The sequence below is a fragment of the Phalacrocorax carbo genome, chromosome 6, assembly GCF_963921805.1.
Source record: "Phalacrocorax carbo chromosome 6, bPhaCar2.1, whole genome shotgun sequence".
Lineage (NCBI taxonomy): Eukaryota > Metazoa > Chordata > Aves > Suliformes > Phalacrocoracidae > Phalacrocorax > Phalacrocorax carbo.
The window spans coordinates 25,749,031-25,761,567 of NC_087518.1; the positions used below are offsets into that span (position 1 = coordinate 25,749,031).

The 12,537-nt window shown below is 36.3% G+C and overlaps 1 protein-coding gene across 5 annotated transcripts in view; it reads left to right on the forward strand.

The window, feature by feature from the left end:
- IQSEC1 (IQ motif and Sec7 domain ArfGEF 1) overlaps positions 1-12,537 on the forward strand; it is a 196,657-nt gene that overhangs the window by 130,813 nt on the left and 53,307 nt on the right. The gene's annotated exons all lie outside the window — the stretch shown is intronic.

Sequence of the window (12,537 nt, forward strand, 5' to 3'; positions counted from 1 at the left end):
ATATAAATGCCGTAAAGATGTCCTGGAAATTATCCACTAGGCCTTCATAGAATCTCAAGATCCAGACTAACACACCCTCTTCGTTGTAAATCCGTGTAGCTTCTAGTTTCTGCCCGATTCTGACAGGTGCGAAGGAGTGGTTCAAGTTACTGTATTTTTGAATATTGTGAAGGCACACAATTTGAGGAGAAAAAATCCCACTTTGTTGCTTTGAGTATTATGATACATGAACATAGATTAACTGGGTTGTTTTGTCTGTTGTGCTGCTTCATTGCAAGGATTTACAGTAATTTATAAAGGACACAAAGGATTCAATTTTCTTGCTCTTTCAGCATAGACATAGTTCTTTTTCTGTCAGAATCTGTGGCAATTTTATCATTCATTTCAGAGCCAGGCATATTTTAATCATAGTAGCTGTCAATCAATTATTGCTTTTTATGTTTATTTAATAACAGAACTGCAGGAGACCTCAGTAACTTGTAATCAAGATGGAGCCCCGATTGCTCTATTTGTTACATTAAATACAAGAGGATGTACCCTTAACCCAGACACAGCCTGATCAACAACTGGAATTATGAAGAGATGAATCTGGGGTTTGGGAAGAAAGTGTGTTGGCACATTGTTTTTGTTAACTGTGCTTTGTTTAGATGTTATTTATGTCTAAACAGAGTATGGGCCACAATCCAAATTCATATTCCCAATTTTGTTTCTTTATTTCTGTTGTCTAACTGGACTATGTTGTTATAAGAGCAGAATCAGGCCCTGGATTTGGAAGTTCATTTTTAGCACCCTGTACATTGTCACTTTATGTCAAAACGTGTAAATACAGATTTTGTTTAGTTCATGCATCTTTGTTATGCAAAAATAGTTACTGATCGTGGGCTTTTAGCAAGACTTGTTAATCAAAAATATTTTAGCTATAGCTCTTCTTGTTCCTTTCAGGAATTAATTTGAATTTTATTTGGAGGAAGGATGATTCTAGTTAGGGTACAGACAGAGATGGCAAGTTTACTGCACTGCTGTGATTTGACTCCAGGTTTCCAGAGAAGAACAGATGCTGCTTTAATCCACTGTAGCACAAAGAACTAGTATTACGTTAAAGGAGGCTGGAAATTGAGCTAAATAAATCTTCTTTTCTTTCCTTACAATAGACAAAATACTAGAAACATTTTCATAAAATTATTTTAAAGACTTCTTTAATAAAAATAAAGAAGCCAAGTTTTTATATGATCAAAAATCAAACCCTTTTGTCCCTGTGGTAGAGGCAGAAAATTAGAATGATGGCTTCGATAGCCTTTAATAATACAGGAAATTGATGTAGTGTGTCTGTTAATCAGATTCTTTCAGTAGCTAAGTGTTATCCAAGTTAAACTTGTGCTTCAAAACAAAGGATCCAATTCCCTGCTGCATTATGTTGTGCAAGCACAAACAAAATGCAACAGTTATGATTTAACTTCCTTTTATACAAGTGGCTGCATACAGAGCAGGGCAATAGAAAAAGAACCCTAAGCTTGTTTTGAGGGGTACTTGCATTGTTTGTTCCAGAAAATTTGTCACTCCTAAAGTTCACCAGATTAACAAGAATGGCTGTGTCATGAGTTTAAATGTTTTGGTAAGAAGAGAGGAAAAGAAAACTAACTTCCTTCTGTTTGTTGATATATATGTGACCTTCAGGTCATCGTTACGCAGTGTGAGGGAAGCAAGGATGCAAACCTAATGGATTTTTTGTTGCAGGGTATGTTTATGGCCAGTCCTAAAACTGCACTACAGGAAAGTTCACAATTTGACTTGAATTTAGTTTTTCACTCCTCACCTTTATAGTTCAATGGACCAAACTCAATCTCAGATCACAGAGTTAAGTACAGCAGTGGCTATGGGCATTGTAGCTTAGACAGCTGTACGTTGGACTGTATTTATCTTGAGTATAATGTATTCTTTTTTAGTGTAGCCTACAGCCATAACGATTATAGCTGTGATCCTTTCAGTTTTCGTGAGTCAAGTCAGGGTAGGCTGTGTCAGTACTTGCACAGAACTCCAAGGAAAAAAATCTTAGGGAAGGAATGGATGATTTGGTTGGAAGCACTCCTGCCTTTAAAGATAATACCAAAGACAGAGTATCCCTCATCGTTTGGGGAGGCTGTGCTGGGGAAGTCATCATTCAAATGAGATGGACAACAGTGCTTCTGATCCAGCTGCAGTTCCTGTGTCTAATAGTACATGTAAAAGAACAGGCCTGTATCAATCCCTGACTTTCTGGTCCTGTTTCAGCTTAATAATAGCTTTCCTCTCAATCTAGTGTCCTTCTACACTTTCAGTTGGGAGTAAAGCTTTATCTCTGTTTTTTCTTAGATTTCTGCTTTATTGTAATGTGCTGTGAAACAGCTGTTGAATTTCCATTCTAGAGTGTCTGAGTTGATTCTTATGCTTTGAAGTTAACGCCATTTCACAGGATGTTGAATGTTAAATAATATTTTAGATTTTAGAAAGCCAGACAGCTCATTATTGTTGCTTATATATTCTTTTCCTAGATTTTATTCTGTGAGCCTTGTTTAGAAGTTACCAGTGATGTGGAGCACTTAGTAGAACCTAGTTTCAAGGAGGAGCTGATTCTAATGCTTCAAGTTCGGGTAGAATGGGACTTTACGGCTAGGAGTTTCCTATTAGTGCTAGTAGTTAATGCTTTGTGAAATTGAGAGAGAACAGAGGATTGCCTAGCATTTATTAGAAATTGTCTCAAATGGTGACAACCTCTTGCAATCTTGGATCCTTTTTTCTTATTCAAAGGTGATTAAGATGTTTTTGATTAGGTTAGCCTAGAAGGAAAGGTTCGGGTTTTTCTGTGCTGCCACAGTGCACCATGTGACACAAGATTATTGCTGGCTGTCTTTGGTTGATGTTTTCAAAATCTGTCTCTGCACAGTATTTCATTTTCTGTTCTTAAAATGGTGACTCTTATCAGGAATTGGACTTCTACTGTTGTCCTAAAAGATAATTTTCCATTATGGAAAGATCTACGAATTAAGTTGTGGTAAAGAGCGTATAAATTCTAAAAATTATCCAAGCTCTGTATTTTAGACCCAATGTAGTTTTATGGTTGATCAGCCCCATGTGCAGGCCCCAGCTAAGGGAAGCTGTAACAGCGTAAGTCAGTGTAGATTGTCAACGTGCCTGGGAGCAAAAGTTGCAGAGCCATACTGGGCGTCTGTATGCTGCATGGAAATGAAGCTGCTACACACTGCAGCTACAATTACTCTCATCCTGTGCACATGTAGGAAATCCTCTATTTTTAGGTACTGATTGGAAGTAGCTAATAAAATTATCTAGAACATAAAGCTGGTCTTAAAATTTGGTAATAGATAAGCTTTGTAAGGAGAAAGTTCTTGGATTATCATAAGCTTTGAAATAGCATTTATAGGTTTCCAAGACCTGTGTTCTTTTTTATTGTGATGAGTGAGGTGGGTCAGAAGTCCTACTGAGAGCCTACATTTAATTACTTACTAACAGAGAAAGAACTATAAAATATATAGACTCAGTATAATGGAGAGGAAATGCAAGAGGAAGGAAGTTTGTGAATGAGAAAAAGCATCTGTCAGCTCTTCAACTGATTTAGAACAAACAAGACCTCAGAAGATTGCTTACAACCTCTAAGAGTGAAGATTTATACACTGTAAGACACAGAATATCTTTCTGAGTATGCCTGCAAATATCTTCTGTATTTGAACACATTGCCTTGAATCTAATAAACATCTAAAACATTTTCTTTTCCACTAAACTCCATACTTCCAACAAAAGTTTTCTTACCATTTTATTTCCTTAAACATGTTTTGTACACTTTGATATAAACCTTGGGTGTGCTGCAGAGGATAAAAAATCTCACTTTTATGAGGATGCCTGTGATTAAAGACTGGTTAGCAGTGATTCTGTTCCAGTAAGTTACAACACAGACCTCTCTCAGTGTGTGCAGAATACTTGAGGTCCTTTCCTGTTCTCACTAACTCGGTGGCAACAGTCTGAATTTCACAAAAAGCAGGAACAAGGGTTCTATGTTCTCATACATTTTCTTTCCTAGCTGGTGAGGGTTTCCCATGCCTGTTTGTGTTTATGCATATCGAAATGACATTGTGTTCTACCTCAGAGAAAACGAGTAGGGTTTCTTTGTCTTTTGTTATGGAGTTTTTGGGGTTTATTTTCTGACTTGGCACAACACAGTTGGCAGTCAAAACACAGGGTTTGTGCAGTGTTTAAGATTAAATACTTTGTTGTTTTTATGTACTTCTAGATTCAGTTCTCTGATCAGACTTTTAACAGTCCAGCCTTCTTTAAGATTGGCTTTAATAAGTATGTTGCTGTATAACCTTATGAGGTTTATCTGTAACTTCAGAGAAAAGTCAACCAACCACTAAAAGTTGAACAATACCTTTCTGGTTTTTAGAAGTGGGAGAACTTTAGCCAACTACTTCTTAAGTCCAAGTGAGAGAACAAAGTATTTTATGTTTTATCAGCAACATTGTTCTAAACCACACCTCATTAGATAATAACAATATATCATTAACTAATTGAAATAGAATCCCCTGGTTATTTTAAATAGGTCTTTTTGTATACATTCACTTGCTACTACTTAAGTGAAATACGGCCTAAATGAATACAGTCATGATGTGATCTGTGACTTTACCTGATACAGTGTCCAATACAAAAAGATGCATTTGGTGTCATTTCTGCTGCGTGGACTCCATGCACGCTCTTTGGTTTATGATGATTCTTAATTTCCCTCTGCACAGGCACAAAGACTTAGTTGAAGGGAAAGGCTGGCCTACTCAGAAATTGTTCCTAGTTCGCTGTACTACATTTTATTTGTAATTATTTTTAATAGTAAAGGGGCAAAACCTTAAAATTAGTCAAATGATAGGCTTTATCAAGTACATTTGATCTAAAATGAGAATATAGTTTTGTTCTACATATGCAATTTCAATGCCTGAAACATTTTACTTACTCCGTGAACAGGGTTTCATTAAGGATCTTTAAACGAATTCATGTTTATATGATATACAGTATATAAGAGAGGAAAGAAGAGTATTATCCACCAAGGACTGAATGGGGATAGGAAACTAGTATTTAGTCTCTTACAGAACCTAATTACCAGTAAGGCAATTTCTCAGCAGTGCCATCCTGTATTACCTCTCCCACTGGTGGGCTTCACACAGCAGCTGAAGCCACAACAGAGGTGAAATACAAGAATGGCTGGTATAGAATGCCAAGGATTTTTGCATTATATCAAATGCTGCTTCAGCTGTGCGTGCAAATCAGTTTTTTCTCAGCTGCTACATATTCCTTTTCAAAATTAGTGTTGTATAAAGGTCATGTCAAGATATAAATGGTAGAAGGTGTATTAATACCTTAAGTGTGTCATATGTAGTGTCGATATACTAAATAAGAGGATTCCAGTTGCTGAATGCTATATCTGAATAAATAATAAATAGTTGAGGACAAACTCTACCACAGCTGCATTGAGAAACACCATAGATTTCTGAAGCTTATCCTATTGTGTAAGAGTTTACATAGGAGGAATAGGACAAAGTCTGCAGTGGTAGGTAGAGCTTCACAGATTTTGTAAATGGTCAGATATCACAGTTGCACTTAAAAACTTTTAGCTTCAATCACTGTAAGAAGGTAAGCATCCTTTTGAAGCATACGTGGCATTTTCTAATGTTGATATGTTTTATGCTGACACATCAAAAGAATGAGCTGACCATAAAAAACCCTCTAAAAGTTGGGCTGATAAATTTGAGAACTCTTCCTCCAGCCACAAGCCTCAAATTATTATCGTAGTCATCTTTTTAATAATACTTTAACCATTTTTTAGTTTGACACATGGAATTACGGTCATTGCTTAATAAACATATGCTGGGTGATGATTAACACAGATTAGCAGAGAATGATGTTGTCTGTCTTTACCTGAGATAGAAGCTAACATTTATAAGCTGTACTCAAGTTCTGGTGATGCTGTCAGTCTCCTTTGTTATTTTCCAGCTGCTAAATAATGAAAATAAAACACAGCTTTGCCTTTAGCAGATAGGCTTCATAAGGCGTTAAATACGTACTGAGTGAGCGTCGGTTGGTTCGTTTGACCCTTCTGTAGTAAATACTTATGTCTGATAACCAGTATGCTGCTACTGCTTGATGTAGACAAAGGTGATGTGTGAGGTGTTTAACCTTCCTTCTCCTGCTTGGAAGCTGAAGGTAATCTCAAGTAAGCTCTTTTCAAATGGATATCCTTAGTTTTTATCTCTATTATAAAAGTTCCCTAAAATGGAGAAGTTGGGTAGCTTTTTGTTTGATTCTGTTTTCATCTTGCTTGTGTGCATCTCCATTTCAGTAGAGACAGTTCACTAATTCCTACATTCTGTTCTGGTGTGGAGAAAATAATTTCTCATCTTTATTCCCCTGCTCTCCGCTACTACTAATAGCATGTAAGAGTCGGGGTCAAGATGTCTTTTTTTAAATTTTATTAATGGTTTTTATGGGGATATTTAGTGAGAATTAAAACCTGGTAGTGTCCAAGTGAGTAGATGTTGGGGTTTTTCTGTAATTTTGAATCCAGGACTTGGGCCAGAGAGCAAACGAAGGTTTGCAGTGCGCATAGCGGTGCTTGCTTGTGGAACTCTGGTTGCTCTGTCAGTGGTCATCAGACTGTGTTTTAACTTCAGCTGGTGGTTATTGGCAGTCTATTACACAGAACATTACAGAATGAAGCAGTTGCTTTGTTAGTGTTCATTTCTGACACACATGCAAATTTTGTCTGGATTTTTCTTGCAATGATATTTAACTTCAGTAAGATGAATTACCTGGGACATTACTTTGATGTGCATTCAAAGGTTTCATTTGTTTTTAACAAACAGCTGAATTGAGAGTGCATTCTAAGTAAAACAAGTTGATCAATATTTCTTTTCTGGATCAAAGCTTTTGTCAGTGCCTGTGAATGCTGTTGTCCATCATAATGGCTTTGAACTTTTGACAGTGTGTATTTGAAGGTAGATTGGTTTGTTAATGTTATTGCCTTTATTGGATTTGGGGATTTGTATAACTTCTTAATATAATTGACTTTTGTTTACTAGACAGTACAAAACAGACATGGCAATAAGAACTAGATTCTAATCTGTTGCAAATTGTACTAGTAATATACTTCTCAAATGTTCTCACTCCATTGGGGAATATTGTAATGGGGGGGAGAGAGAAAAAAGAAAAATGCTGAAAAGGCTGGCTTGTATGAACTACATATGGCTAGTTTTGCATTTCAAGAACTTACATTAAGAACATTTTGTGGAGAGTAATTTGAGATAATACAATGCATACATCAGAGCTTTAATTAAATACACCTCCTAGTTTTATAGCAGAAGGCACCACAGGTACTGAAGTGTAAGCCAACTTTGAAGCTGTAGTGTGTACCCTTGTGTCAAATGAATGCTTATATTCAGATTAAGTTGTGTATAGGGTGACATAGTTTTAGTTAGTGATGTTATGTTTGTAATTGTCATTTAAAATTTCACATTCAGATTAGTATTTCATTGCAGTTGTAAAGACAAAGTTATATGCAATAAATTAACTTCTGTAGAGGTTTGTTCCTGTGTGGAATGCCTAGATTTGACCTAAACATTTTCACCATTTAATTGGTTTCTTTTCAGGCTTCATGTTGGAAGTGTCTGAGTATAGCAGCTGCTCTAGCAGCTGCCATTGTGCTTTTCTCTGTTACTCACAGTTAGTTCCATGGGCGACTTCTGGTCTGCATTCTTTGAGCTAGGTAGAGAATTTGGATCCATTTCAAGTGGGTATCTATAATTAGGAGTTATGATCAGAGTTTGGCTTTTTTAACCTCCAAATTTTAAAAAGAGATAGTTGGTGTAAAACAGATGCATAGCACTTCTTTCTTTCTGGGTATTTGGGCCTATTTATTTTTGACTGAGGTAGAAGTTGTATTGGGAATAATGTTTATGAAATGAGGTTTTAATACAGAAAGCTTCACTGTTTGGTTTGCATTTAAACCCACCTCATAAATCATATGGCAGAGTCCCTAGGTATCCAGATACTTCAACTGTAGGTATCATTTTAATGTTTATGGCCAGAAAAGTCCCTGAGACAAAGGAAGAAAATCAGCTTGCTGAAATGTTCTATCAGTAGATATGACTTGGAGGGAACCAAGTTTATGTGCATTTTTCCTGAAGAGGGGAATAAATTATATGGATTTGAGGAAAAGTAGGCAAGTTAGGGAAGGGATGGATTTGATTGAGAATTTCATTAAGAGCTACTCATGCAAATGCTTCACTGTTGCAACAGATTAAAATAAAAAAAGTATAAATACTTAATTAAGTTCAATTTGAATTCAGGTTATCCAGACTACCTGGAGTTTTGACTGCTGCCTCTGACAAGTGATACCCTATGAAAGCCATGCTTTAAAAACTGCCTGCTTTCTAAAGAACAGAGCTGTTGTAGTGTCATGGCAAAGCTGAGTGGTTTTATCATCATGTGCTGACTAGAATTTTAAGTTGGCTGTGGTTTTACTGTATTCATATTACTTGTGCATACTTTCCACTTTCCAATTTAGAAGAAAAGGAATTTATTCTGTGTACCTTTGAACTTGTGTTCATACTTTTAAGGATCTAAAATGCTACAGAAAATTCTTTAGGATGTAGCGGCACAAACCTATTATATTGTCACACTTATATGTCCAAAATAAATTTTTTACAGGATGAATATAATGCTGATTGATTCTCATGTGTGTACCATCCAGTTGTTAGGGCCTGTTTTCAATTTCATATATTTATTTTACACTGTTGAAAGTCCATTCTAAATGAATGATGAAAATAACTAGTGATTTCAGAGAATGTTCATTGGTAAAATAATTTCTCAAGTTTTTACTCTGTTTTGCTGGGAGGGTCTTTTGATTCTATTTTAAAATGTTGCACGCAGTTTTGGTTTGGCATTTACGTTATTTAGAAGTATGTTGAATTTCTTTGTTGTTTTTAGTTCCAACCCAAATCTACAATATACTGGCTTGAACATTTGGATGATTTCTGTAAGCATATGTTTTCATTATCTTTGTATTTTAGTCATACAAATGCAGCAGGACACTTCACTCCTTGTAAACTGTAAGGTTCTGGAGCGAGTGGGAATAGGGGATAATTCCTTGCATCTGATGTTATTGTTATGTACTTCCTTTTACATGCGCGTAGTTTTAAAGATAAGGTACTGGGCCTCAGTAAAAAGGAATGTTCTGCTTTTCAGGTTATCATCTCTTTCTTTCATAGTGTAGTCGCTCTGAGAAGCAAATGCTTGTGCCTATGGATCTAAACCTGCAGATTCTCTGGTAATTTTGCCATTTTCAGTGGGACAAGTAAGTCTATAGTTAAGGAAAAGCTTGAGCTTTGTTCTTTTACTGAAATTTAGGTCTTGAAAGCTCTTTCCAGTTTCCATTTTAAGCTCAAATGTTGACTTTTTCTTGTTTTCCAAAATTTTGTCTTTATTGTGCTTATTTTTGATGTTGCTGAGCTAATAGTTTGGCAAGATTTGAAGGAAAAGGAAGGTGTGAATATAAAACTGAAAAACAAACAACAACATTAGATATTCAAACTTCCTGAATAATATGTTATTTTAAACTATGATAGTGGTTTTTGTGTCTGGTTGCTAATTACAGCCTTTGTGATCAGAGGTACTAACTGAAGGTGTAAAATGAGAGACAGGGAAGAAAAGACCTGCCAGGTTTATGCTGCTAAAATGCACGGAGTGGAAATGTTTTGTTTTGTTCATGGCTAACTATAAAACTACATTTCGTGATTAGACGGAGGGAAGGAGGAGACAGAGTTTAATTCTTGAAATTAACTTATCACCCCAAGAGTGGGAAATAACTGTAAAAAACATGACCTTTTTCTAGTTAGTAACAACATCTACTTCATATTTTGTCAGCTTGGATCTGCTGTATTCTACTTTAGTCCAAAGATAACAGCCATGCGCCGTGTTACTCAGCTTTGTCATCTAGGCAGATCAGTTAGAAAAGCAGCATTTGGCAGCCACTGCCTGCACATTGGTATTAGTCTTTGATTCAGACAGAGCAGTGAGCTTTGATTCTGTCACTGTTAGAGCGCAATGTGCATCATGGGTAAATAGTGTTAGCTACACTGCGGGGATGACCCTTATCTCACTGCCCTGCTGATGAAGCCAACAGATCCTTCTTGCATCCACACATGTCACTTCAGCTGACGTATTTTAATTTAAAAGTGTTTGCAGAGTGTGTGGCTTAGCTCTTGCAGGAAGCCTAGAGACATACATACACAGAAGAAAAGAAAATGCCTGAATTCATCTATGTTTGGTATTTAGCACTGGTGTATAGTCATTTAAAAAAGTAAAATTAATCTGTTTTCACCAATAGTTTTACATATCTGTTGAGATATGTTAAAAATACTGTACTCAGTCTGTTCCATTTTTCTGTAAGTCTGTCTTCTTCCCTATTGTTCCTTGATACAGTGGTGTTTGGGTTTTTTTTTTTAACAGTATTAGAAGTTGAGGCTTATGCAGGAAGAAACTTTCAGTGTCAGATTTTGATAAAATACTGATTCAGTCAGTGCTGGCCACTCTTTCGAAAAAGTAATTTAGATTTACAAAGAAGCAAAGTTCTTCCATGGCTCTTTTTTAAAGTTTTGTTCATGCAAAGTCATATTAATAGTACTAATTAATTTTAAATATTTAATTTCCTTTTTCACTCTTTAGCTGCTCCATTCTCTGCTTCTTTGTGAAATACTGGCAAGCAACCTTTCTCCTCTTCTGGCTTGGCAGATAATGAATGTCTATATTCTGCTGAAAGAGGAGTGTGATAAAACAATCGGAGTTCTAAAAATAAAAGGTTAATTTCAACTGTTTTGCATTCTCCTAATATTATACAGCTGGAATAGTCAACATATTGCCAGTCTCCCTAGTAATATGCCATTGCATGTTACAGGGAGATGAACCAAATTCATCCACTAGATTATTTTTATCACTGAAATTTTCAGTAATTCTACTGGGCATGTAGGGTGGGTGGCAGATGCCTCAAAACAGAGACTTTGCTAGTAAGTTCTTTCTAATTCCAGCTGGGACTGGGTCAAGCGTTACATTGTCCATCTTTGCAGTGTACTTAATTTCTCACCCATCTGAGAAAGACAATGTGCAGGGTGGCTGCTGGAAGTGAAGTAGTGTTAGAGAGGTGCCTGACTACTCCCCTAGTCGTAGAGGGACTTACTGTAATTCTTGTTGCAAGCCTTGAGCAGAATCCCTGACATTTTTGCATGTTGGCATTTTTAATAAGTGGATAGATAAAAATCACCCTTGTAACCCTGCAGTGACTGGCTCGTGTTCTAAGTCTGTTTTGAAGCAAAGGTACCCTTTTTAGCATACAGTCTTTCAAAATAGAGATGGCCAGGATGATTCTCACTTCCACGCTCTTGTTCCACAATGCTCTGTGTGCATTTCCATCATAGCAGAGGAATACATCTTGTCATCCTTAAAGCTTCACACAAGTCATGTTTGTTGAAATACTTTTATTTTCCAAACACGTGTAAAATAGTAATAAGTAGAAAGCAAGCTGCTTTTCTTTGTCAGTGGAGTTTCATTTTTATGAAATAACTTGTATGAAGCTTCAGCTGCTCTTAACAGACAAGGAAGAGCTGAATGGGAGAAAGCCTTCAAATATGAAGTCCTGACCATGCACACTTGTTTGCTTTAAAGGGCTGGCGTATGGTTGTGCAGGAGGCTGCCTGCTGTAAAAGATAATTACTTCCCTGATTCAAAGGTCAGATGTGATGGCAGGGAATAGGCCTATGAGCAAAATGAGATCAAGTCAGTCAAGGATCATATTTATGACTGGAAAAGGTACAAAAGACAATCTAAAAATAAAGAATAAACCCCTAAGTTTAATCAGAGCCTCTGTTTAGGGCAGTACCCTTTTTGCTGATGAAAAGTTTAAGTGATCCATTGAAGGTACCATTATTAAAATGTCAACATGGGATTATAATCAATGTGGAAGGGTTATTAAATAGTTCACAATTTAAGGGTAAGGAAGGCAAAAAAAGTCACAGAACCTAAGGGGGAAATAGTGATAATTCCTGACTTCCTGTTAAAACCAAATTTACCATACTTGTATGAAAAGTACTTACAAATAAGCTTGTGATTGAGAACCTGCGATGTACAGAACAGTGTGACCCCACAGCAGAACAGAGAAGTGTATTTTAGGATTTAAACAAAGAATGTGAAGCAGTTAAGTATCATAGTAATTTCTTTAATGGATACTTTAGAGAGAATTATTTGTTACACAGTTTCAATGTCATTAGCAAAACTGGATAATTTATAATTTTTAAGTTGAAAGCCATCTGTATCACAGAGGTAAAGGGATTAGTTTCCTGTCAACTTCCGTTTTGGAAAAAGTTATGTGTGCACACAGAAAATATTTCTAGCTTGAGTAAAGTATGTTTGAAAATACCTTTTGGGTAGAGTAATATTTTGATGGGCAAAGAAAGA